A 27,419-nucleotide genomic window follows, 5' to 3' on the forward strand; every position below is an offset into this window, starting at 1 on the left:
TGTCTCTCTCTCTCTCTCTCTTTTAGAGGTTGATATTATATTCCCAGTCATTGGGCAGAATTATGATTACAATTATAATTAAACTAGTACTTTGAAGGGCCTTGAACAACTTTGCTCTGACAGTCCTCCCACCTCTGATGGCCCGTTGCTTGGACAGGGGACTACCTACCTAGAAAGGCAATGAGACAGCCTATGAGACGTTACTGGTTTTGGAGGCAGGAGACTGGATTTGATTCTTGACACTGTGATTTACTGTTTTATGTTCTTGTGTCTCTGAACCTAAGTTATCTAATTTGTGAAGTGGGGCTAATAGAGCATTCAGTTTACGGTAAAAGTAGGCTAGGATAGCACTTCCATGGGGTCAGCAAAGAGCAAGGTGTGGCTGGGATGTTGCCGAGGTCAATGACCCCCCGAATTCAGTGACTCAGTTAAGAAGGCAGGTCCCAGGGCTTCCCTGGTGGCGCAGTGGTTGAGAGTCCGCCTGCCGATGCAGGGGACGCGGGTTCGTGCCCCAGCCCGGGAAGATCCCACATGCCGCGGAGTGGCTGGGCCCGTGAGCCATGGCCGCTGAGCCTGCGCATCCGGAGCCTGTGCTCCACAACGGGAGAGGCCACAACAGTGAGAGTTCCGCGTACCGAAAAAAAAAAAAAAAAAAAGATAAATAAAAACAAATGTCAACAAAACAGCTTGTGTATAGAAACTATATTCATTATAGCCCCAAAATGAAAACAACCCAGATGACCATCAACAGGAGAATGGATAAACAGACTGTGGCATATCCATTCAAGGCAATACTACTCAACAAGAGGAAGGAACAAACTACCAACACATGCAACAACATGGATGAATCTCAATTACATTATGTTGACTGAAAGAAGCCAGTCACAGAAGAGTACGTTCTTTGTGATTCTATTTATGTGAAATTCTTGTATAAGCAGAACAAATCTACAGGGGGAGAAATCAGAATAGTGGTTGCTACTGTTGGTAGGTGTGGGCTAAAAAAGGGCAAGAGAAAGCTTTCTTGAGTGACGGGAACATTCTCTACCTTGACCGGACTGGTGGCTACACAGGCGTATTTATTTGTCAAAACTCAGAGAGGCACTCTATAATATATATTTTTAAAACAGAGAATTAGTTCAAAAGAGGAAATAGAACCACTGTGCTTTGTTCAGACCACACTTTAGTACATTTTAAAAACAACAATAAATCAAAGTACGTTCAGATTTAAAAACAACAATAAATCAAAGTACGTCCTCCTTCCACCAGGAGGAAGAAGGGTCAGGAAGTGATGATGCAATGAGAAAGGTGAGGAACAGGGGAGATGCAGGCTGGAGAGAAGACAAGTGGGGAGTGTTGTGTCCTTCTATTCATTCATTGGGAGGGCAGTTGTGTGGTTAAATGCGTGTAGTTATTCACTGAAACTCCAGAGGGCATAACCAGGACCAATGGGTAAAAGTTAAAAAAAAGGAAAAAAGTTAAAAAGAGGAAGATTCTTCTAGATACCAGACAATGGGGCTGCAGAGCAAAGCAAAACTTGGACAGTCATCAGGAAGCTGCCACAGAGCCTGGACAAGGGGTGGTGAAGGCCTGGACCACACATGCTATGGGGATGGAGAGGATGTAAAGGGAGAGTGGGTTTGAGAAGTGTCAGGAAGTACAGCTGACGTGACACGTGTGTGTGTATGTGTGTGTGGCATACAAGGGAGAACAATAAATTAAGAATGACTCTCACATTTTGCCGAAGAAGACACTGTTGGTATTAGTTATGTGTCATAAGACCTTATGAATCATGAAATTGTTTTAAAATGTTAGACCTTAAAATTGTGCAACTGTGTCTGACTAAGTGATTGAAATGGATTTTTTAAAAAATGTGACTGAGTCACAGAGCTATTGGAAACAGGAACCAGAAGCCAAACTACCCACCTGTCTGACCTTTCAAAGTAACAAGATAAGCTGGCCATTCAAGCCCCATCGCACCACCCTATTTTCAGTTTCCTGAACTTACTTCTCTGATATTTTGTAGTTTATATTGTCTGTCTCTGTCCACTAGAATATAAGCTTCTTAAGAGCAAGGATGCTGTGGTCTTACTCACTGCTGCATGCCCAGCTCCTAGCACACTGCCTGTCACAGAGGTGCTCAGTCAATACCTGAGGCTTGAAGGGAGGTTCCAGGCAGAGCTTATCTGGTGATGGCTGTCCGGTGGGTGGGTATGAAGAACTGCAGAAACACATGCCAGAGTACGCCAGCCATTCACAGATGCTGTGGCGGGCGTTCCAGATGTTTGTTTCTTTAAGTCTAACACTCTCCCGATACCTCTGCAGCACTTATACCTCGTGCCAGTGCAGATCCCATGAGCCCCACACCTTGCTCCAGCTGCCACTACTCAAACAGCTTCCAGACAGGGCTCCAAGCAGACTAATACTGCAAACACACTTGTCCTTTCCTGCCTGGGTTTCTCTGATGCCAGCGTGTGAGATCCTACAGTGACCTGCAGGACACTCATAAGTGTGCAGTTCAGAAATGCGAGCATGATGGAGCCGCCCTTCATCAAACGGGGACAGGTATCAATGCACAAATATTTCCCCCTATTGTAATTGGGGCTGGTAGCTCCGAGATGACACATTGCAGGAGGCTCCTCAGAAAGTTCAGGCAAGGTCAAGCAGTAGTCACCTGTTGCAGGGGCCAACTTGATAACGCATGCTTACGTTGGCTTTCCCTCTTCCCTGGTTCCTAGTTCCACTCCGCCCTTCTTCACTCCTCCCTGGGATCAGTTCCCAAGTGATAACCGACCTGCACATGTGCATTTGTCTCAGGCCCTGCTTTCTGGGTGACCCAGGCTAAGACAACAATCTAATTTTCATATCCTCGAATCTGACAGTGTTTTCTTGGTTCAGGAAAACCACCTGGATATAGGTCAGACACCTCTGGCAACAAGAAGGACACCTTAAAATCCTCCCATGTCCTTTAACTCCCTGGTCCCCTGAAGTTCCGGGGCAAAGTGAGGATGAGCACGTGGTCCTCATGTAAAGGCAGCATTCCAAGGCCTCACCAGTTATGGTCTAATGGGTAGTGGCAAACCCTCCCTGAGAAGAGCAACGAAGGGCAGAAGCCATCTTCAGATGTGAGAGGCAAGCGCGAGGCTAGGTTGGCAGCTGACTGGAAGCACACTGATGGGCTGAACAAGCAGTAGCAAGGAAATTTCTCAACTTCCAATGCACTTGAAACCAAGGGTAATCATTAGTCAAATCCATTTCACCTGCCTTCGCTAATCAAGGCTTTTTAAGACTTGCGGGTTCTCCAAGTGGAGCATAGCCTAAGCGATAAATGTTTGCCTGAACTGTTTTCCAGGAACTTGGAGTTAGCTGTGCCTAGTTCAGGCAGAGCTAGTTAAGACTGGTTAGGACCACCAACCCTCCAACTGGGCATACACAAGTGTCCACCGGGTGACCTTTTGATGTCAGAGGACTGAAAACTCCACCCTCAGATGGTGTTAAGGGCCTCCATTTTTGAATGTACAGAGGTCTGTAGCTTAGTTACACCCACGCAGAATGACGATTACTGTACCTTTTTCCAATTACCTTTCCCTATGCTCCCCCTGCTTCTGTATTCTTCATCCCATAAATACCCAAGCCCCTTGCCTTTGCGGAGGCAGATCTAAGACTTGTTCTCCTGTCTCCCGACTTGGCCACCTTGCAAATAAACCCTCTCTTTGCTGCGTTTTTGCTTGCGCTGTGTAGGTTAAAACAAAACTGGTTCGGTAACAGTGCTGCATACCCATACCAACTACTGAGATCATTGATGGGGGCAGAGAGGCTCTGGGCTGGGGACAAAGGACAAGTAGTAACAGCAAAGTTTCTTCCTCTCTGGTGGGATCTGTATCTCATTCCCTGGCCTTTTTTTAAAAAAATTGAGCTAAAATTGACATAACACAAAATTAACTGTTTTAAAGTGTACAATTCAGTGGCATTTAGTACATTCACATGTTGTGCAACGATCACTTCTACCTAGTTCCAAATAATTTTCGTCACCCTAAAAGGAAATGTTATACCCAGTACCCCGCCCGCTTCCCAGGCCCTGGCTATCATTAATCTGCTTCCTGTCTCTATGGACTTACCATATTCTGGATATTTCATATAAGTAGAATCATACAATATGTGTGACATTTTGTGTCTGGCACATTTTGATTGTCTAGTCATCATCTGATGGGCATTTGAGTTGTTTCGACGTTTTGGCTATTGTGATTAAGGCTGCTATGATCGTTTGTGTACAAGTGTGTGTTTGAGTCCCTGTGGTCAAGTCTTCCAGTGTGTAGCTAGGAGTGGAATTGCTGCCCATCCGTTTTCATGAGGGCTTCTTTTACCAGTGCGCCAGTTTGAGTCCCAGAGACTCTATGTGCCCGATGGTCTCCAGAGGAAATTGATAACCGCTTTACACTAAACATCTGTGAAAGGATTTAAGATGACCACATAACTACACTCATCCCCAGTATTCGTGGAGGATTGGTTCCAGGGCCCCACCGTGCTCAAGTCCCTTATACAAGATGGTATCGCACAGTGAGCGCTCTGGATCTATGGGTTCGGCATCTGTGGATAGGGAGAGCTGACTGTGCATCCACTTGGCCAAAGCTGAAGAAGTTGGCTTCTGGGGATATCCGAGGGAGCTGACCTAAGTCCTTCCCTTGTCTCCCTTTTCTTCACAGTAAGGATCTCAGCCTTACTGGGAACTTACTTGGATGGGTCGGTGAATTTCGCTGTGGGTGAGCGCCGTGCGTGTGTCTTGTCTTTGAGCACAAAAGCTGGATTTAGGTACATCTATAAAATCATTTCAGAAAAGCAAGCAAGCAGTGTCCCTGTACCCTTATTTCCACATTCCCTTGTGGGAAGTCCTTCAGCTGGGTGACTGGTTATTTATACTGGTTATCATGGAAGCATTATCTGGAACAAATTTTGAAAAATAGAAAAACGGGGGGAAAAATAGAAAGGATTTGATACTACGAAGCTTAAGGTCAGTTCTCTGAATGAAAACAAACTACCTGTACTGCGACAATCTGGGTTGGAGTTGAAGGCTTTCTGTTTTCCACGCTCTGAATGCCCCGTAGACTGAATTCAGAAACATCTCACTGTGGCAGTTTTAAGACATTAAGTCACCATTGGCTTTGATTAGTAGCAATTCTAAGAAATGAATACTGTTTTAAACAAGAAATGTCCTGGAGTTCTCTTTTGGCAAACTGTTCTGTTTTGGAAAGTTAAGCATGTGTCTGAGTATATATATTAGTGGCGGAAGAATCTGTGGTCAAGATTTAGACAAGAAACGCTACTAGGGACAGACAACGTATTACAATATTTGTGGCCGGTCAGGTCTCGGTCCCTAACAGCTTGACCTTTTAATTCAATTCAAGAGCTGTTACTTCTGATGTGTGTACAGGTGTCCAAGTGCCTCTGCAAGAGTGAGGCTTCTCACTTTCTTGCCTTGGTGTCTCTGCTACTCTGAGCACTCAGAACACTCCCCTCTCAGATTTTCCACTGTGGAGGTCACTGACAATGGAGTGATTAAACAGAGGCAGGATCGCTGAGGTATTTAAGTTTCTGTTCATAAGTCTCTGTGGGAACCTTGCACAGGCCCCGCTTTAATTATTTTCTTTCAGAGCCCCAGGGTCGACAGGAACAACCCTTTGGGAGTAGCCTGCTGTTTTGATTTTAACTCTCCTCTTCATCAGTCTGATAAAGTGTTTTCACTGGTAACGGTTTTCATAAGAAAGCTGAATTTGCATCTTGGAGTTTCATACGTATTTCAGTAATGTATGCAGAAGGAAAACTGCAAGGAGGTATGGAGAATTTTAGCATTAAGAATTGAGAAAAAAACAATTAGCCAACATTCCTAGGAAAACTCCAAGTTCTAAGTTCTACGCTTCCAGCAAAGCTTCCTTTCCCACCTCATCTCCACAAAAATAGTGTTCCCATAGCAGCTAATAGCTATCGCTCCTTCACTTACTTGGCACTGTGCGGTATAATCCTCTCTCAAATCTTATGATGGGTGTTATAAACTGCTTTACGGATGAAAGAATTGATGCTCAGGAGCAAGCAGAGCATGGTGGTCAGAAGCATGAAATCAAAAGTAAACAGAAATAAGTTTGAATCCTGTCTCCACCTCCATCAAGGTACTTGATCTCTCTTTGCTTAGTTTCTACATCTATAAAAAGGAGCCGATAAAACCTTAGTAACGAGGTCTTACGGTTGCTGAGAGGATTAAATGAGTGTATAAATGCATTTAACTTAGCAGGAACATTCAAAAAGGGGTCCTTCAGCTCCCTCTGCCGTGACAGGTTTTAAATCCCTGGCTTCTGTTCTTGGAATGGCCTCCCACCTGTCAGTGTCCGTTAAAGTGAGGTTATAAAATTGAGCTCATCCAACCACCCACCACTTCACTGGAAAATTTTCATAAAACTGTTTTCTCTTTGCTGAAATAGAGATAAGAATAGTTTCAATCTCATAGGGATGTCACGAGGAAAAAGTGAAGTAATAAGCACAGGGCCTGGCACCATGATATTTAGTGTGTTTTATTAACTACTATTATTATTACTAAATTACATACTATTTAATATCTATTATTATTTTTACTATCATTTAACCTTTAAAATCTATACTAATTTCCTTGCCCTTCTACCCTTATCAAGGAGAGAAAAAAAATGATCTGTCCCTACTTTTCATAAGAAGAATTTATACAAATAATTATTCTTCAACCATATCTATTTGTTTTCCATTTTCAGACTTGACATTGACCTAGCTGTGCCATGTACTTTGCAGTCCAGGTACCAGAGGGCAAAGCATCCTGGAATGGCATCAGGAGACCTATGTTCTAATCTCCAACAGCACTAATTTACTGTGTGACCTTGGGCAAGTCACCTGACCTTTCTGTGCTTTGGTTTCCTCCTCTGTTAAACAAGAGACTGGACTGAAGTCTCTTTTAGCACAAAGATTGCATGTTTACAACTCTTCATGTGTGTAGATATATATGAGTATTATCTCTGCATCATAATTATTTTTATTATTTAAACCTGCTTTGTAACTAGCTCATTTAAGCCTTTATTTCTATTTTCCTATGAGATAATGCACAGAGTTCTGCAGGAGGTAAACAGCAGAGACAGAACTAGGAAGTACAGACCTTGGCCTTCAGCCTCTGGTTTAGCTCAGACCTAATATTCCACTATAGAACTCACCAGAGCTGTGGGAAACTAGAAGAGAGCGGTGTGAGGCATACTGTCACCTTTTTCAGTTCTCATTGATGCTCTTATCATTCTTTTTATCCAAATGTCTCTGCTTTTCTTTGCTTTGGACATTTTTCAAATATATCTAAAAATTTCTCAAAAAATATTATCAGTAGTTCTTAAAGATATATTTCTTACCTTACACACACGTTTATGAAGGTGAAAAAATTGTTAAGTTCTGTTCGGCTCGTAGAGGTATAACATTTGATACCTTCAGCACCTTTAAAATGCTTAAATTCAGAAGCCACAAAATATTCTTCCCCTGTGACTGAGAGTCCAGATTTCCCTTTTAGTACTTCATGCTTAGATTTTTGGAAGCCTGATAACTCTCTCTCATCATTATGATATTAGCAAAGCCTTAAAAGGGTGACCAAAGGCTTTTTAGATTTGATGGAGTTTGGAATAAAAGCAGAATTAATAGTTAAGAAAAGAAACTGATTCCTCACAATCCATCTTATCCCAAGACGAATTTTCAGCCTAAACTTCCGGCAGAGACATTTTGAATGATTTTGTAATATCTTACAGTTCCTGGAATGGGCAGGTGCTACACAGATGGGAAGACCTGTGGGCTCATGGAGATAACACGAACATCTCTGCTCTTGCCAGCCTTGGGTGAGGCTAGTCCTGGAGCCACTGATCAGTCGCATGAACGTAACACTGCCCTCCTCCTAAGGGCTCGGGACAGACTTGTACTGAGCACATTTCCTTCCTTTTCTTAATTTTATGTAATAGTGATGTACCCCAAATACAGCACAATACCAACCGGCATTTTACCACGTGATTTTTGGCTGTATATGTATAAACACATTTTATGTTAATAGTTACACAGTTTTAAATGTATATTATAAAACACTGAGCCCTTTGAGGTTGGCTCTATTGTAATTCCCACTTTTTTTTTTTTTTTTTTATGCTGTACGTGGGCCTCTCACTGTTGTGGCCTCTCCCGTTGTGGAGCACAGGCTCCGGACGTGCAGGCTTAGCGGCCATGGCTCACGGGCCCAGCCGCTCTGCGGCATGTGGGATCTTCCCGGACCGGGGCACAAACCCGTGTCCCCGGCATCGGCAGGCGGACTCTCAACCACTGCGCCACCAGGGAAGCCCTGTAATTCCCACTTTACAGATGAGAAGGCTCAGGCACAGAGCCGTTAGGTGACCAGAGCACGGTACTCAGCTGGACAGCACCAGAGCTGGGATTCAAACCCAAGCAGTCTGGTTCCAGAGCCTGACTCTTACCACTGTAGCTTACTTGAATAAATATATAAGCAGGGAATTATTACAGTAAAATGGTGAGATACACAGCACTCTCAAGATTTACTTATTTCTATTACTTCTAAACAATAATTATTTATTATTGTTCATACATCTGTGAATCTGCTGAGGGTTGGTTGACCTTGACTGGGCTCAGCTGGGTGGCTCTGCTCCATGAGAGACAGCAGCTGACCATCCACTTCTCCCCGTGGGAACCAACAATACCAGTTTCTTGGGTATCTTTCCATATATATCTTGTGCACAAACAGGTTAAAAAAGAATCCCCCCTTTAAACACAGTTGTGGTGTATTTTACACACTGTTCTGTATCTTGAAGATGCTTGGTTTTAAAGGAGAATTATGGAAAACAATACAGAGGTTCCTCAAAAAACTGAAAACAGAACTGCCTTATGATGCAACCATCCCAATTCTGGGTAAATAGTCAAAGGAAGTGAAACCGGGATCTCGAAGAGACATCTGTTCTCTTACGTTCATTGCAGCACTGTTTACAATAGCCAAGATACAAAAACAACATAAACGTCCATCAAACAGTGAACAGATAAAGAAAGTATGGTGCATATATATACGATGGAATATTATTCAGCCTTAAAAAAAGAAGGGAAATTCTGGGAATTCCCTGGCTGTTCATTGGCTAGGACTCCGCACTTCCACAGCAGGGGACACGGGTTCAATCCCTGGCTGGGAAACTAAGATCCTATAAGCCACGAGGCATGGCCAAAAAACTAAAATGAAGAAGGAAAATTCTATCATTTGTAACAGCATAGAAGAACTGAGAGAACATTATGCTAATTAAAATAAGCCAGATGCAGAAATACAAACGCTGCATGATCTCAATTATAGGTGGAATCTAAAAATGTCAAACTCATGGGAATAGAAGAGCAGGGCCTGGGGGAGGGAGAAATGGGGAGATGGTCAAGGGGAACCAAGTTTCAGTTATCAGACGACTAAGTTCTGGAGATCTAATGTACAACGACGTGACTATGGTAAGCTATTGGTATTGTATACTTGAAATTTGCTAAGAAGGTAGATCTTGTGTTATCAACAAACAGGCACAAACACACACACACACAACCACCACCACCCCTCCACCACCAAAACAGAGACATGTGTTGTGGCCAGCGGAATTCTAATTCGGGTCTGAAATGGGGCCCTGGATCTGTATTTTTTTTTAAGTTCCTTCAGATGATCCTGTTGCTTGAATTAATTTGCGAATCATTTCCTATTGACAACACAGCAAAAATGATCCAAAGCACGAAGTCAGAGCATATTAAAATCTATCTCATAACGAATTAATAATTTAATTAATTAAAAGAAAGGAGAATGATAGGACTGTAACCAGAAGAGAATGAACGCTCTGATGACGGTTGTGCCCTTTTCTTTGATTTTTCTAATCCTGGAGATGCTTGGGCATGTTTGGATGTCCAGAGGAGAAAGCCAGGGAAGTCAACTTGGAGAAGGAAGCAGGGGTGGTAGTGCAGAGATCAGAGAACTGGAGGTCAGGCAGACCCCTGCCATAGGCTAGTTTTGAGATCTAGAGAAAGTTACTTCACTTTCTGTGCCTGTTTTTGCATCCATTGAATGGAGTAATAACACCTATCTGAGCGGGCTAGTTTGAACATTAGAGTTTAGATAAGAGAAGGAATAGAATGTGTTTAGTCTATGCCAAACCTATAGTCAGCTGCAAATGAGTTGTGGACTTGAACAGACTGCTGTCTGTGCCCCTTTGCCCTACTCGAGCTTGTTATTGGGTAACAGGTAATTATTCATTCTGTGGTGCTGAGATTAAAAATCTTATGGGAATTAATCACTTTTTACTCTTGTCTGTTTTTTCCGTATTGCTTCTGTTCTTCAAAAAGAGTAAAAGGTGGGGGCTTCCCTGGTGGCGCAGTGGTTGTGAGTCCGCCTGCCGGTGCAGGGGACACGGGTTTGTCCGGGAAGATCCCACATGCCGCGGAGCGGCTGGGGCCGTGAGCCATGGCTGCTGAGCCTGCGCGTCTGGAGCCTGTGCTCCGCAACGGGAGAGGCCACAACAGTGAGAGGCCTGCGTACTGCAAAAAAAAAAAAAAAAAAAAAAAGAGTAAAAGGTAAAAATACACATCTGAGGGTTTCACATAGTAGTTGCTGTGAAAAATTAATAAACAGAAACCTAAGTTTATAGAGTTGGGAGACCAGAAGAGAGAGCTGTCCTGTCCTGCGACCACAGCAGAGCCTGACAGGAAGAAGCAATCCTCCTCTTTCCTGGCAACGACTCAGCCAATGAAAAGCCATGGACACTTGGTTTACTCTAGCCCTCCCAATTTCCTTTTCCCCTCTATAAAAGTGCTCTCCTACCCTTGCATTGAAAGGACTTGCGCGCAGCTCACCATAGTCGCGAGCTCCATGTTGCTTTTCTTTTCTCTTTTTGTTCTTTTTCAATTCTCTGCTGATCCGGAACAAACCCATTTTTTGGCTGGAGAAATAAGTGGTGGGTCAACATTGCAAATTCCAGATCCAAACTTTTGCCAGCTATAGCATGAGCCTAGTGTTTTGCTCACGTTCAAATCATCTCTGTGACCGTTTTAGTTCATGAGCTTATTCTCAGAACGTACTGCCTTGGAGCCTGGACTTTGCCTCTGACACCCTGTTCAGCAAAGTAGGTCAAAAGTAATTTAAGGTGGCAAATAAGGCGTGGCTCAAATATTGGGGGAATGAGGGTTTTCAGAATGTCTTGGCTAATCAGATCAAAGTGTTCTGTATTCTTTGTCAGTCTCTGCCCCGCCCCTGGGCTAGGAAATGTGCTGGTCACACAGCCTGTGGGGAGTGGAGGAATGATCTTTGCCACCATCTCTTATTTCCCAGGGCAGACATGCAGATATCTGAAAATGCCCAACATGTTGCGTGTGCTCCCAGGTGCCAGCAGTGCAACCTGAAGTGCAGCCATGTCCTCTAAGGGCCAAGGAATGGGAGCTTCAAAAGCCAACTGACAACCAGCAAAGATGTCTAATGGTGACCAAGCATTTGCAGCCCACCTGGCTTCACCCTCTGGGAGGATGGAGTGTGCATTGAGGCCCTTTTAGCAGAACAACTGAGCCTGTCATATCCAGGAAAATGTTCCTTTGTGTCATTTCCTCTGTGTCTCATTTTAGAGAAGGGAATTGGATTCAACCTTTGTGACACTCATGTTTTATCCTTACAACGTCTGTTCTAGAGGTATTGCTCATTGCCAATTTAAGAGTTTAGGAGACAGCACTAAGACTTTTTTGGGGAGGGAATACATCTTAGCAAGAAGTGATGTGACAGTAACACAGCAACAGGTCCAATTGATTAAATTACCCACGGAAATCTCCCACTGGCATCAGGAAGGTATTTGTACCACACTCAGAGTGGAGTGTGAGTCACTCTGAGTCACGGACACATAACCTCATAGAATTCCTCCGTTTGGGATCACATTACCTTATTAACAAGAAAGGTGTTTTTCTGAGTGTGTTTCTCTCTCGACGGCTCCCAATCATCCCAGATGAAAAAATGTAGTCATAGTGTAGATTATATAAAGTGGCAAGTTATTTGAAAATGTATGTGCCCTTTGCTTTCAAATAGTGCTCTTTTCGGAGGGGTGGGGGCTGTTTGCCCTGTCAGAACAAAGAGCATTCCAGACGGAGGGAATCTCTAGAGCAAATGATCTAAAGTGAGGATGAATTTGGCAAGTATGAGAAATCATAACAGGGTCAATATGGCCACAGTGGAATGGACGAGGGAGAGGATGGACTAGGCATGGTTGCCAAGGTAGGTGAGGGCACGATCCTGCCAGGGTAGGAAGAATGGTTACAGGGGGTAAGAAAAAAAACAGGGAGATGATGATAGAAGTCCAAAATAAGATACAAGGGATTGGATTAGGGTGGTAGGAGTGGAGATGGAAAGAGGGGAGTGGACTGAGGTAGGATTTGAGATGCAGTTGACAGGACGGGCTATGGGTTAGACTATGGTGGTGGGGAAGGGGGCCATGGGGAGGGGAAGAGGGTTGCAAAGAAAAACTAATCAAAGATAGCTCCTACAGGCAAGCCTGGGATGCAGGCCTTTTCCTGGGAGGGGTGAGGGAGTACGAATTAAGGGTCTTGTTTTGGCCATAGTAAGTATGGAATGACCACTATGCATCTAAGTGGTGATGTCCTAGAGGAAGTTGGATACCTAAGTGTGGAACTCCTGGAAGAGGTCAAGGCTGGTGATACTGATATGGGTGTCATTGGCTTCCAACTTAAAGCTTGGAGACTAGATGGAATCACCTTGGGGGAGGGAAAGAATGGCTCAGCACTGAGGGGTGGAGGGGTGGAGGAGAAGCTGTTGAAGGCAGCTGAGAAGGAGGGGCCGAGGAACAAGAGGAAGGTGGGAGGCGTGTTGTGGATGCCAGGTGGGGAGGGAGGAGTAGCTTGTTGAGCTTGGTAGATGGGTCAGGGAAGATGGTCACAAACAAGTGTCCACTGCATTATGCCACACGCAGATCATCAGTGATCTAGACAAAGGCAAAGGCAGCATATGGAGTGTTTGGTAACAGAAAACCAGCTGAAGAGGGTTGAGTAGACACAATGGAACAAGAATGTGAAACGGATGAAAGACAGCTCTTTCCAGAAATATTGCATTATCTTGTTATAATTATGATACAAAGGTGTGTTAGTCTCACCCCATTTAAGGATCAGAAAATGGAGACCTAAGATCACCGGTCAGTAAGGATTAGAGTTGGTTTTTGACTCACAGTTTTGAGACAGGAGGGAAGGGGGCAGGGCACAACCTTTAAAAGAATGACATAGCCATTAAGGACATGACGTAAACTGGTTAGAACGGATTAGGCCCAAGATGGCGGAAGATGAAACTTCCAGTGGACCTTGGGCCTCATTATGCGCTCATTGTAATACATTAACATATGCTAAATGACACACCCACAGGTGCCAGGACAGTTCTGAGGTGACCATAAAAGGCCAAAAAGTGGGTGGTGACCCAATGACTGGAAATCCCTACCCCTTCCCCAATGTAGCTAGAATAATCCTTCCACTCATTAGCCCATGAAATTACCCATCCCATAAAAACTAACAACCCCATACCCTGGAGCCTCTCGCTTTCTGAGATGGCCCCCACTCTGTTTATGGAGTGTGTATCTCCCTGAATAAATTTGCTTTTGTAAGGGGGAAGAGCTAAATCAGACTCCACCTTGGATCTGTTTCTTTGACTTTAACCTTTGCTCTACCGTTGCTTTTGTTATTATAATCATACACTTAATGGCCTGCCTCAGGGAACCCTGCCCCTCTGCCTAAATGTTAAACTAAAGTGACTTTGTTCAGCTCACAGAGAGACATTCTGACCCTGCCCCCCTGTGAATGGCTGCAGAAAAGAAGAAATCAACACATCCCCTCCTATTTTGCAAGATAAATGGCCTTTTTTCCTTTACTTCCTCACCTCCTCTCCCTCTCTGTTCTATAAGAGAAACTGGCATCCAGACCCTGATGAGGTGGTTTCTGGGGGACCCTAGTCCGCCATCTTCTCGGTCTGCCCGCTTTCCGAATAAAGTCATCATTCCTTGCCTCACCACTTCATCTCCCGATTTATTGGCCCGTCGTGCGGTGAGCAGAGCGGGCTTGGACTCGGTAACGCTTTCACTCTCCTTCAGCTCGCTCTTGAATTCCTTCCCACGCGAAGCCAAGGACCCTCACTTGGCGGCCCATCCCAGGGGCTCCCCTGAAACCTGGAACGTGACCATCCTCTTGTGCCCCATTTTTTTCCTGCAACAGTTTGAGTTCTTAAGCACAATTCTTTTGCCTCTCACTCCACTTCACTCTTGAATCCCACAGCTCCTGGGGTAAGGATTTACCATGTAGGGACATCGCTAGAGGAAGAAAGAAACCAAGTTAAGGACAATTTCTCTTTTAAATGGCAGTGACCAGAGGCCGTGGTGGAGGGAGTCCCTTCCCCCGCCCCTGGCGCCCCTCCCCAGGGATGACATCATCGTGCCCGTACAGGCATAGCCTGCAACTCTAAATCCAGTCTATTTCTCATCTCCTGATCTTAAACAAACTGCCCCAGAGTCTAAAAGGGAACAGTGGCTACATTCCAGAGAATCAGATTTTGCCTTGTGGAATCTAGGCACAGGCCTCAAAACAGCCTAGCAGGGAGAATGATGGAAACCTGAAGGGTCTGGCTTTATATATAGGCTTGAAATGCCACACTTTCTATCCAAGCTATCCCAAAAGAAAGGAGAGAGAGCCTGTCAGAGCGAGGCCCTCAGAGAGGACAAGGAATGTCTGTGATCAGCACTGTTCTCATCATTCTAGAAAGATTCGCAGCCGCTTCTTTCTCTGCATAAACTGTTTCCTAATGTGAGGCTTAGTTTTCTTTCATAAAAGGTGAGCTCGATAACCATGCCAGAGGTGTCTCCTCTCCTTGGAATGGGTTTTCTTAAATTTAAAATGAGGAACAAAGACTCAATATCACGGTTCAGATGTTTTTCCCCATGCACAGGCTCCTTTTTTGAAACCAAAAGTTACATGGATCCAACAAACTTATGTTGGTGTGAAGAGCATGTGCAACTCCCGCCTAAATCAGGTGAGCCTTGGTGTATAGTTTACAAGTTTAAGAGTAGAATCCAGCACCATTCCTCCTGGAATGAAGAGCCGTTTACAGTGAGAGTGGCTTCACGTACGAGGCACGCAGCCTCAGGTCGGCAGGGAGGGCAAATGCTTCTGAGCATGATCACGGTGGTACCCCAGTGGCGAGGCCCACAGCCAAGCTTAGAGGACAAAGGTTGTTCCACAAGGTTCCACAAGGTGTGAGGTCTGCTGAGGGATCAATAGCCTCCTTTGATCCAAAGCTGCATGCTTTCCCACAGAAACTAGTAACTAGTCCTCTGCTTGGCAAAGTTATTCTCCCCTCCCCTCCCCTCCCCTCCTCTCCCCTCCCCTCCCCTCCTCTCCCCTCCCCTCCCCTCCCCTCCCCCAGATGGCTCTTTTCAGATCAGGAGGCTGATCTGAAAGGGTCCCGGTTCACCCAAGTGGGCTCAGTGCCCTCTCAAGCCTCCACCTGAACAAAGCTCAGAGAGGGCCTTCCCTGGTAGCGCAGTGGTTGAGAGTCCACCTGCCGATGCAGGGGACGTGGGTTCGTGCCCCGGTCCGGGAAGATCCCACATGCTGCGGAGCGGCTGGGCCCGTGAGCGATGGCCATTGAACCTGCGCATCCGGAGCCTGTGCTCCGCAGCGGGAGAGGCCACAACAGTGAGAGGCCCACGTACCAAAAAAAAAAAAAAAAAACCTCAGAGAAAAACCTCAAAGGGCCCAAAGCAGCCTCAGGGCAAGTTACCAGAATCCACAGCCAGAACCTCTGTCTCCTCATTTACTTCTGCAAATAAAGTGGGGCAGCGAGCGTCAGAGTAAGAACTTGAGGATGTGAATGGGGGTTCCTCTTCTGGGGAGAAAGGGAAGGAGGGAAGGAGGTGACACCCCAAGAGGCCCTCTCTTTGCAGAGGGACGGAGTTGGAAGGACCTTCTCGGGAAAAATAGAGGACAACAGCTGAGCTGGAGAGAGGGCAGCCTTTGCCCTGCCTCTGTCCGCCCTGAGACCTGCCCAGCCCTCAGTGAAGCACCTGTCCACAGTGGTTCTGCCGGCTTGGCCTGGAGGAGGCCTGTGAGGCAGGCTGCCCTGGAGAAGGACAGGCTGTGAGGGAGCTGGTGCCCACCCCACCACACGGAAGCAGACGTACACCCTCCACTCATCTGTAGGAGCAAAGACAGAGGTGTCTTCTTGGAGATAAAGAGGAGGGGTCTTGCCACCTTGGAGTGGCTTGGGAGGAACACTGGCTGAACTGTGGGTGGGGAAGCCTTGAGCCTCCCTCGTGTGGCCAAGCAGACTCAGGAATGCCCACGGCAGTGAGCCAGAGGGGGACAGCCCAGTGCTGGAGGCTGGGCTCTGCAGCCAGGCTGTCCAATGTGAGTCTCAGCCGAGCCACTTATGACTGTGACCTTGGACAACTTCTCTGGCCTCGCTGGGCTCCTTTGCTCACTGTTAAGAGGGGGATAGAACTACTTCACAGAGCTGGTGAGGACTGAATGAGTTCACACGTGGAAAGTGTTTAGGAGGGTGGCTGGCGGGAGCGAGCAGGTGCCCTGCCTTGTCTTTTATTGTCTTGATGCTGCACAGCATGTGCAGTACTAACTAGACCTTATGCCTATGGGTGAGGGGTAGGGTCCCCCCCTCAGGCCACTACTGGGCTCTACCACGGTTCTCCCCTCCCCTCCCATCTCTGGGCCCCTCAGAGAACCATTGGGAATCCCCAGAGCTCAGCAAAACATAGTTTGGATAGAACTACACTGGGTGATCTTTGGGGTCCTTTCTGGTTTAAGGGCCCATGTGTGATTAAGAACTCCAGAAAGTGGCTTTGTCTAAGTCACCTTCTTTGAAGGGAAAGTGTGTTCTTTGGGTCCCTCATCAAAAAAAGTCACATTCAGCGCCAGGTTTAAGCCAAATGGTGTTTTCCAAGCCTCCTGAGTCCCCATTTAGTCCCCTCCTGACTTGTCCTGAGGCACCTGGACCCCCCCATGCCCCAGCTGTCCTGAGCACCGGGCAGGCCTCCCCAGACCATCCTCCCTACTTCCATTTCTTCTGTTCCTCTCTCACAGCCTGCAGCCACATTGGGTGGGGCTGGTTCAAACGTACCAACAGGCTCCTTCACCTCTCACCCAGTGTCCCTCCAACGTCGCCTTCCCAATGAGGCGATACGGTCAGCCTCTGCTCCCACTCCCCAAAGAAGGTAATAGCGAAGTCAAGCCCATTTTTTCGTTCAAAGTGGAAACTTCCCTGACCTCGAAAGAGTGTAGTGATCCTCTTTGCTTCTGTGACCATTAAAATGCCATCGAACCCCTCCAGCATTAACATAAGCGGATTTAGAGCCTCTAATTCAAAACCCACTTCAGGGGAGAAAAGACAGAAAAAAGAAACTGCTCCTGACGCGGTTAGGGTTTAACTCTGAAGCGCACGCGCCCCTCCCAGAGCCATGGCATCTGTTCAGTGATAAGGGTCCTGCGTTCCGTTCCGGCAGCTCTCCATGCTGCAGGCTGCATGTGTGACTCACGTGGGGAGACTTGAAAACCACTAATGCCTGGGAATAGGCCTGAGGTGAGCAGAAGCCTGGGCGCTAGGGTTTTAAAAACTCCCGAGGTGGGCTTCCCTGGTGGCGCAGTGGCTGAGAATCTGCCTGCCAGTGCAGGGGACACGAGTTCGAGCCCCGGTCTGGGAGGTATCCCACATGCCGCAGAGCAACTGGGCCCGCGAGCCACAACTACTGAGCCTGCGCGTCTGGAGCCCGTGCTCCGCAGCAAGAGAGACCACAACAGTGAGAGGCCCACGCGCCGCGATGAAGAGTGGCCCCCGCTTGCCGCAACTAGAGAAAGCCCCTGCACAGAAACGAAGACCCAACACAGCCAAAAATTAATTAATTAATTTAAAAAATATATAACTCCTCAGGTGATCGATGTGCAGCCAAAATTGGGGAAACACAGCCCTAGAGTGATTGAAAGCGCTGACATGACTTTCACAACCAACTGCTCTTCTGAGGTGGGTCCAGGCATTCAGGTTTTTAACCCCACCCCCACCCCGCCGTGCTCCTGAAGTGCAGCAAGGCTGAGAGAATCGCTGCTCTGACCAGTGGTTCTTAAAGTGGGGTCCCTAGATGAGCAGCATCAGCGCCACTTGGGAACTTGTTAAAAATGCAAATCCTCAGGGGTCCCACCCCAGGTGGACTGGATCAGACTTCGATCTGTGGTGTTAATAACACAGGTTTAGCAGGGGAGACATACCATACATATTTACAAATTGCAATGCTTTCTCATCTATGATTTTCTATAAATCAAAAATAATAGGGGGGCTCCATCGAGATTCCCCCTTCTTCCTTTTCTAGAGCAGGAACCACTGCTTCTTTTTTTTTTTTTTTTTGCGGTACACGGACCTCTCACTGCTGTGGCCTCTCCTGTTGCGGAGCACAGGCTCCGGATGCGCAGGCTCAGCGGCCATGGCTCACGGGCCCAGCCGCTCTGCGGGATGTGGGATCTTCCTGGACCGGGGCACAAACCCGTGTCCCCTGCATCAGCAGGCGGACTCTCAACCACTGCGCCACCAGGGAAGCCCCACTGCTTTTTTAAGTTCACAGAAATGTAGACTGCCTCTGGGAAAAGCCACGATAAATCATTTGTTGCAGGTGAAGGAATGTTTGTCAGAGCACGGATTTGCGGCCCACCCATACGCAATTAATTGACCAGGAGGAGAAAAAAGAGGGGAAAATGCGTAAATGCAGAGGTCTGTGAATTTTGAGTGGGTTTCATGCTTGTACCATTTTCCAGTTCTGGAACTTTTCATCTGCCAAGCCTGTCTAAACATTGGAGCACATCTGGCATTTTTAAGTTTTTAGCGTCAAACTAATTTTCTTGGAGTCCAAGCCAGACTCTTCTGGTAACTAAGTAACAATTCCAAACTGTGAGTAACAAGAGATTCAAGTCAATGTGTAAAATCCTGCTTTTGGTCTGTCTTTGGCGTTATTACCTTTACAGACTCCAGAGTAAAAGCTGGAGGGGGGAAATGAGGGAAGAAGAAGATACAGAGCGTACCCATGGGAAAAAGTTCAGGCAACCCGAAAAAATTCAGGGCAAGCTGACCTGGAGCCCACCTCTGTGAGGCGAGGGCAGGGGGTGAAGGCACCTGAAGCTCTGCACACAGCCCCCTGCCCCCTCCTCCCTTTATGTGATACGTACATTAAGGGAACAAATCCCAAGCGGCTTTCGGGATATAACAGACTAAACTGTGTTAAGACGCGTCCCAAATCTCATGTTTCACAAAATCACAATTAAAGCAAAAAATGATGTTGACAACCCATTAGGGATATGAACATCTCCTTGAAGGACACTGTTCAGACATTCTACAAAACAAAGCCTCTTAAAGGAATTCTGGCACGAGGAGTTTGCGTTCTGCAGATGGAATGCGCCTGGAGAACAATCCTTGAGTCCCTTGGATGTGTGGGGCTCCCTGATCATTAGTGAAGAGGCTGAGCTAATAGGAGGAGGCGGAGCCCAGGTGTCCTCGAGGCTCAGCTGTCTTCGCAGAGAGGCTCCTGAATCCCCTGATGGCGGGGAAACATGAGTCCCCTGAGGAATTCCTTAAAGTGTAGTTTCCTCAGCTCTCATTCAGGAGGCCTAGGGTAGGACCTGAGCATCCAGATCTAAACAAATTTGCACCTGATGCTAATGTGAATAGTTTTGTTTTTTTTTTTTCTCTGCGCCAGGCAGGATCTTAGGTCCCCAGCCAGGGATTGAACCCGTGCCCCGTGCATTGAAAGGGCAGAATCTCAACCCCTGGACCACCAGGGAAGTCCTGATGCTAATAGTTTGAAGACCTCCCTTTGAGAAGCATTCTACAGAATTGGCTCCAGAGGATTACCTGATTTACTAGCATTTTGTTGTTGGTTTCCAGCCAGGCCAGCAGGGTATCAAATTGGAGAACCAATATGTACCATCCTTCATCACCAGCTGGTCCTAGCCTTTATTTCTCTCTGTGGAAGGGCCTTTACTCCAGCTTCCTGGAGCGCCGAGGAGGATGCCCTCATCTACCCAAGGCGTCTGCATGTCTGTGCTCCCACTCTGCTCCCTGCAGAGACCTAGCCCAGGGCCACTTGAAAGCCATCACAGGCACGGTGTCAGGGCATGAGTGGCCCCTGCCTCCCACACTGGTGCTGACGCCCCTTTGATGTTGGAGCCCCGCTAAATCTTTCCATTTTCGCTGGTGACCCTGCTGTGCCCAGGGCCAAAGGTGCTGCTGACCCCGGCACGAAGCATGCCAGCCCTAAAGCGGCAAGGCCCAGGGGAAGGAGGGCACTGCAGGAGCTGGAAATCCTTTCATCCACCTTTGTGACACTGACCCAGGGTAGGAACGCTGCGTCCTTGGACTCTTTAATCAACAGAAATTGATAAGAGGCCAGAAGAGAAATTCAGGCAAGGCTTTACTGGGACTCATGCTTCAGCACAAGGGAGAGAGAACAAAGTAACAGGTGCCCATGCTTGATCCCCGGGTGGTGGGGGAAGAATGAGCTGGTTCCTTAAATGGGGTGGGGGGTGGGGGTCCGCTGGAGAGCTGGCTTAGATGGTCTGCTCACCCCTTTGGTGGTGCTGTGTGCAGGGATCATGGGTAATACCCTGCTTTTAATCCCAGCACCTCAGAAATGGCAGTTGGACTTTGGCCTTTTTTGTATCTTATTGTTCATAATTTGCCCCAGCTGCACATGTGTGCCGTTATTTTTAGTCCCTTATAGTTTCTTTGTATTCTGTTACTTGAGGAGACGGTTGTCCAGGTGCAAAGCACTGCAGCAAAGGGCCCCAGGTCCCAGGTCCCAGCCTGGCTCACTGGGAGCCCCGAGGAGGAGCAGAGGCAGGAAGAACCCCAGGCCTGCCTCTTGTGCCAGTCGCCTGAAGGGATGAGGGCGGAGCCATCCTACGGAGACTTTGCTTTGGCAGAGAGGTTACGTGAAGGGGAGGCCAGACCTTGGTCTGGAATGTTTCTGTTGATGCAAAGAGGATTTGTTCTGCCTTTATGAAGTGAAAGGACGCAGGGCTAGTGAGGCCAGTGACACTGAGCATGTGCTCTTGCTGGACACTGTCCCTCGTTACTGCATTTCACTCTGACAGTCAGAGTGCTCCACTTCCTTGCCAACAGCTGGTATTGTTAGTCTTTCTCGTTTTTGTCAATCTGGTGTGTATAAAGTGCAGGTTGTATTTAGTATTTCTCTGATTGCTAATTAGGTTGAGTTCTTTTTAAAGTTTGTGTAATGTTTCCCTCTCTGAAATAATGTCCTGCTTTTACTAGTAGCTTATCCTGGCTTTGATGATCTCTGACGTTTGGTTTTGTCTGGGCCAGTCCAGGAGAAAAGAGATGGGGGAGGAGTGAAAATGTTTCTAGACTTCAAGGAGAGAGAAAATTGGAAATAGACCTCTGTACTGAGGGAATAGGCTCCAGCTGCATGATGATGGTCAGGGCCAGAAGGAGGCCTCTGCCATGAGACTGGCCTGGGTAGATTTGACCCAGGACTTTAGGGAAAGTGATGCCTGGTGCCCAGCCAGGTTCCTTGTTTAATGATGTAATTGACTGAAACCGCCCACCCTGGCCAGGCAGGATAATAACTGCTTGCCCTGAGTTATATCACAACAGGAAGTCCCAATAAGGAACACGGAGCTGACAAGCTACAGCCAACTGGAAGAATTCGGGAGGGGCAAAAGTAGGGAGGAGACACCAGCCCATAATATGTCTGGCCAACCTCCCAGAAATCTTCACACTTGAATCCATCTCGGCTGAGAGATGTGGGCACCACCAGGAAGGACCCGAGTCAGACCAAATATGGGCACAAGCAAGATGATTGGCCAGAGACAACCCAGAAAGCTAACCCCATTACCTTAAAACCTGAGACTGTGAGCCATGTGGCAGAGCAGTTCCCCTGGGTTCCCCTACCCTGCTGCTCTCTGCCCTGGTGCCCCTTCCCAATAAAGTCTTTTGCTTTGTCAGTATGTGTGTTTCCTCGGACAATTCATTTCCGAGTGTTAGACAGGAGCCCTCTCGGGCCCTGGAAGGGGTTCCCCGTCCGGTAGCAATCCCATCATTACAAAAGCCTCCAGCAAGCAACAAGAACATATGCTGGGAAGAAGCTAATGTGGCGTGGAGAGGTAGTAGATTGGTCAGAGGCAGTGTGAGAAGAAACCAGAGCAGAACTTTGGTACAAGGGATGAGAGCACCCTGGCAGTCTGTGTTAGCGGCCCTACCCCTTGGAGCTATTCGCACTATTTGGGAGTGTATCCTACTGTCAAGACAGAGCTGGGGCCTGATACTAAAGGAAAGGGCAACCCAGGTGGCCTAGAATACAGGGGACATGCAGTTACATCAGGGAAAGGTGAGGGCCGGAAACACTTAATTCTTTGAATCACCCTCCCCCATGCCCTACTGGATCAAGCTTGCCTTTTTCTCTTCCTGTAGGAGCAGATCCTTTCTCAGGCGGACCTCTGTCCCTCAGGCAGCCCAGCTCATAATTTCTAGGCAGGCCTGGACATGTCTGAATCCCAGCAATGAATCCTCTTAGAAAGACGTAGGATGCTCACTATAGGTTTTATTTTGGTTTAATTATATGCCCCCACTTTTTAAAATTGAGGCAGAATTCACATAATATGAAATTAAACTTTTTGAAGTATACGGTTCAGTAGCATTTAGTACATTCACAATGTTGTGCAACATTTCCTGGTGGCGCAGTGGTTGAGAGTCCGCCTGCCAATGCAGGGGACATGGGTTTGTGCCCCGGTCTGGGAAGATCCCACAGGCCACGGAGCGGCTGGGCCCGTGAGCCATGGCTGCTGAGTCCAGAGCCTGCGCGTCCGGAGCCTGTGCTCCGCAACGGGAGAGGCCACAACAGTGAGAGGCCCGCGTACCGCAAAAAAAAAAAAAAAAAAAAAAAAGAACTTTGACCCACAATCTACAGTAACCTGCCCAGGAAACCAACCTCTTTATCTGCAATAAGCAACCCAGGAAACCAGCCTGGTATAAGTCAGACTTGAGGAAGCCAGATTGCTATCTCCAGTGACAATCCAGGAAGTTAAACAATAACTTCTGTAACAATCTGCCAGGACTTGATTTATAACTGACAGCTTCCAACTTAGGACCAACCAGAGAAAGCCAAATACATCCCCTAACCAGTCACCTAGGCTGCCGCATTTCTAGTTAGCCCTCTGGAGCTTCCCCATGCCAACAGCCTCCAATCAGGACATACCTGAAGCCTCCCCCTTTTTTTACACCTGTAAAGCTATTCCACTCCTCTGTCTGCCTTTGCGTCTCTGTCAAATGTTAGTGGGAGATTAGCTCAAGATGGCTGAATAGAAGGACACGAGCTTGCCCCCTTCTTATGAAAACACCAAAATCACAACTAACTGCTGAACAACCATTGACAATAAAATGCTGGAACCTACCAAAACAGTATACCCTATATGCAAAGATAAAGAGGAAGCCACAGCGAGACGGTAGGAGGGGTACAACTGTGATAAGCTCAAATCCCATACCCACTGGGTGGGCGACCCACAAACTGGAAAACAATTATATCACAGAAGTATCCCACAGGAGTGAAAATTCTGACCCCACATCAGGCTTCCCAGCCTGAGGGTCCAGCAATGGGAGGAAGAGTCCCCAGCGAATCTAAGTTTGAAGGTCAGTGGGGTTTGATCACAGGACTGGGGGAAACAGAGACTCCACTCTTGGGGGAAACAGAGACTCCACTCTTGGAGAGCACACACAAAATCTCATGTGCACCAGGACCCAGGGGAAAAAAGCAGTGACCCAATAAGTGACTGGGCTAGACCTACCTGCTGGTATTGGAGGGTCTACTGTGGAGGCAGGGGGTGGCTGGGCTCACTGTGGGGACAAGGACACTGGCAGCAGCAGTTCTGGGAAGTACCCATTGGCGTGAGCGCTCCCAGAGACTGCCATTAGCCCCACCAAACAGTCTGTAAGCTCCAGTGCTGGGTCACCTCAGGCTAAACCACCGACAAGGTGGGAACACAGCCCCACCCATCAGCAGACAAGCAGGTTTTCCTGAGCATGGCCCTGCCCACCAGAGGGACAAGACCTTCCTCCACCCACCACCGGTCCCTCCCATCAGGAAGCTTGCACAAGTCTCGTAGATAGCCTCATTCACAAGAGGGCAGACAGCAGAAGCAAGAATTACAATCTTGCAGCCTGCAGAACGGAAACCAAAATCACAGAAATTTAGAAAAAATTAAACGGCAGAGGTAGATGTCCCAGATGAAGGAACAAGATAAAACCCTAGAAAAACAACTAAGTGAAGTGGAGATAGGCAACCTTCTGGAAAAAAAATTCAGAATCATGATAGTGAAGATGAATCAGGATCTCGGAACAAGAATGGAGGTAAGGATTGAGAAGATGCAAGAAATGTTTAACAAAGACCTAGAAGAACTAAAGAACAAACAAACAGAGATGAACAATACAATAACTGAAATGAAAAATACACTAGAAGGAATCAATGGCAGAATAATTGAGGCAGAAGAACGGATAAGTGACCTGGAAGACAGAATGGTGAAAATCACTGACATGGAACAGAATAAAGAAAAAAGAATGAAAAGAAATGAAGACAGTCTAAGAGGCCTCTGGAACAACATTAAATGTACCATTATTTGCATTACAGGGGTCCCAGTAGGAGAAGAGTGAGAAAAAGGACCTGAGAAAATATTTGAAGAGATTATAGTTGAAAATTTCTTTAACATGGGAAAGGAAATAGTCACCCAAGTCCAGGAAGTGCAGAGAGTCCCAGGCAGGGTAAACCCAAGGAGGAACATGCCAAGACATATAGTAATCAAATGAACAAAAATTAAAGACAAAGAAAAAATATTAAAAGCAGCAAGGGAAAAATGACAAATAACATACAAGGGAACTCCCATAAGGTTAACTTCATAATAATCGACTGTTTGTTTCATGGATCATGCATCTGGTGTTGTATCTTACAAATCATCACCATAGTCCACGTCATCGATAGACTTACAACTATATGCTTTATGTGTTTTTACATACAATTTTCATACGTCCACACCCGAGCAGCATATGAGTAGCAGTTTATTCTTTCATTGGTGGTGGAGAGTCTGCCTGAAGCACTTTGTTTCTTTATGCTCCTGTTATTGTTTTATCTATTTCTATTTGAGTCTACATCTTGGATTCCTGCGATATGTGGCATCCATTAGAGAAAAGCGAATGAAAATTGAGCACATAGGGCTTTATGGTAGAGGTTCCTGTTGGGCGTCAGGGTGACATGAGGGTTGAGGCAGGAGGTTCAGTAACCTGTCTTCACATTTCTGTAGAGGAGAGGGAACCTCCATTCTATTCTCCAGAGGACAGACTTCTGGAATAATGCTTCTGGTCCCTCTCTTAACCTCTCAATCCTCCTCCATTCTATTCTCCAGAAGACAGACTTCTGGAATAATGCTTCTGTTCCCACTCTTAACCTCTCAACCCTCCTCCTGTGGGGAGAGTGATTATCTGGTTGCTGAGATGACTAGAGTTTGACATCCATTGGTCCCTGGATGTGCATGTCCTCTGTTGGGCAAGGTTAATGGGTTAAAGGCACACTTGAGGTTCCCTCCTTATGCCCGTCTTACAGTCTCCTAGACTCACAGGTGTAAGGCCAGGCCTAATGCTCCATGCTGCTTTCCTGTGCCCAGTACCCCAGGTTTGATTTGGAGGAATGGGGTCAAACCACTATGTTTTCCAATGGTCTAATCATGCTCTCCAATCAGCTTGGCTATCTAGAAAGTGGATGCTCTGCTCCCTATATAACTCCTTTTTACTTCTCAATGGATTCAGAATCTGGAGGGCAGAAGGGAGAAGGCTATGTTTAATTCACACTTCAGAATCCCCACTTCAACAGACCCGGAGTGGTCCTCAGTCTGCCACCACCACCTCAAGGCCTCCTCCACGGCGAGTTGTGATGAAATCCTCCCCAGCAGCACGTTTGTGGGTAACTTTAATTTTCAGCAAGTCCTCCTTCCCCCATCTCTCCTAACTTCCTACTTCTTTTCCACTCGATTCCATCCATAATGCAGGCAATCGTAAGACTTTGGTTTGCTTTTTCTCTGGAAAAGTTTGGATATTCTTGATTTGATGCCACTGAAGTTGAAAAAGAAGCTCTTCTTGGCACCTCATTTTCCTCATCTGTGAACCCTGTCTTATGGGATTGTTGTGAAGATTAAACCAGACAGTGCATGTGAACTGATGAGCACAGTGCCTAGCCCAGTGCTATAATAGTAGATGCTCTGTAAATAACAGCTGCTATTAATGCTGCTGTTGTTATTATTATTAATTATTATTCAGACTCTTATCCAGCACTTCTCCCCACATCTGGCAGCACTATAAAACAAAGCTTCGGTAATTGATATGGAGACTTGGACTGCTCTACTTAGGCGCCATTTTGGTTAGTAAAGTCATTCTTCATGACCTATTTGATTCATTAAACCAACTAGAAGAATCTGTGGCATTTGAAATTACCAATGATTCAGAAAGAGTCTTTCATAAAATATTTGAAAACTGAGTAACAGAAACTGGCAAATTCCAGCAGAATGTGTCCCTCAGAATTCTATTGACCTCTAAGGAAATCAGGGCATCTAACCTCAGAAGACTGAGAAAATATTCCCCATATTTTCCCCCAAAAGGATGTCAGGTATTCAAGCAACTTGGAAGGATTTCTCATTTCCAACGTTTTCCCAAAGGTAGAAACACTTTACCCTGCGCGTGCATTTGAGGACTGAAGCCTACTTTGCAGCACAGATTTCCACTTCTTAACCCACAAATTGTGAACAGTCCAATTATTGATTAAGATATTTGAAGCTCTAAAGGTAATTAACCAAGTTGACGTCTTCCACTGAAAAGGAAATAGAGAGATTAAAGTACAGAGGAAATGGTTGAATATAAGGTAATCTCATATGTGAGGTAATATTTCTATTTGTGAAACTGTGAATGTTTTAGGATGTTTAGAAGTAAAGCCCTGTGTTACGCCACACGATGTTTTTCAGTCTGGAACTCAGAGGGTTATTGAATTCTCTAAAATTATCTGTAAAATTTGGGGGGTATCTGTATGTACATTTTTCTTAGGAGAAACAGTATCTTCAGAGAAGGAATTCCTTAATAACACATGAGTAGGATGTGGCCAAATGCGATTTAAAGAAAATGTAATATACTCAATAATAATAGCTCACATCTCTGGAGTAGTTGGGGCCAGACAATATGCAAAGCATTTCCCATATTTACCTTATTTCATCCTTCCAACAACTTTATGGGGAAAGGGAGAGGGGCTATTGTT

At 46.4% G+C, this 27,419-nt stretch overlaps 1 long non-coding RNA gene across 1 annotated transcript in view; it reads right to left on the bottom strand.

Moving 5' to 3' along the window:
• Positions 1-24,090, bottom strand: part of LOC117203503 (uncharacterized) — a 56,159-nt gene extending 32,069 nt beyond the window's left edge. The window contains exon 1 of the long non-coding RNA XR_004486284.2: positions 23,920-24,090. This is a non-coding gene — a long non-coding RNA (uncharacterized LOC117203503). The remainder of the gene's footprint in view (positions 1-23,919) is intronic.
• Between the last annotated feature and the right edge of the window lie 3,329 nt (positions 24,091-27,419).

This window comes from Orcinus orca, chromosome 17 (assembly GCF_937001465.1).
Source record: "Orcinus orca chromosome 17, mOrcOrc1.1, whole genome shotgun sequence".
In the NCBI taxonomy this organism is placed as follows: Eukaryota; Metazoa; Chordata; class Mammalia; order Artiodactyla; family Delphinidae; genus Orcinus; species Orcinus orca.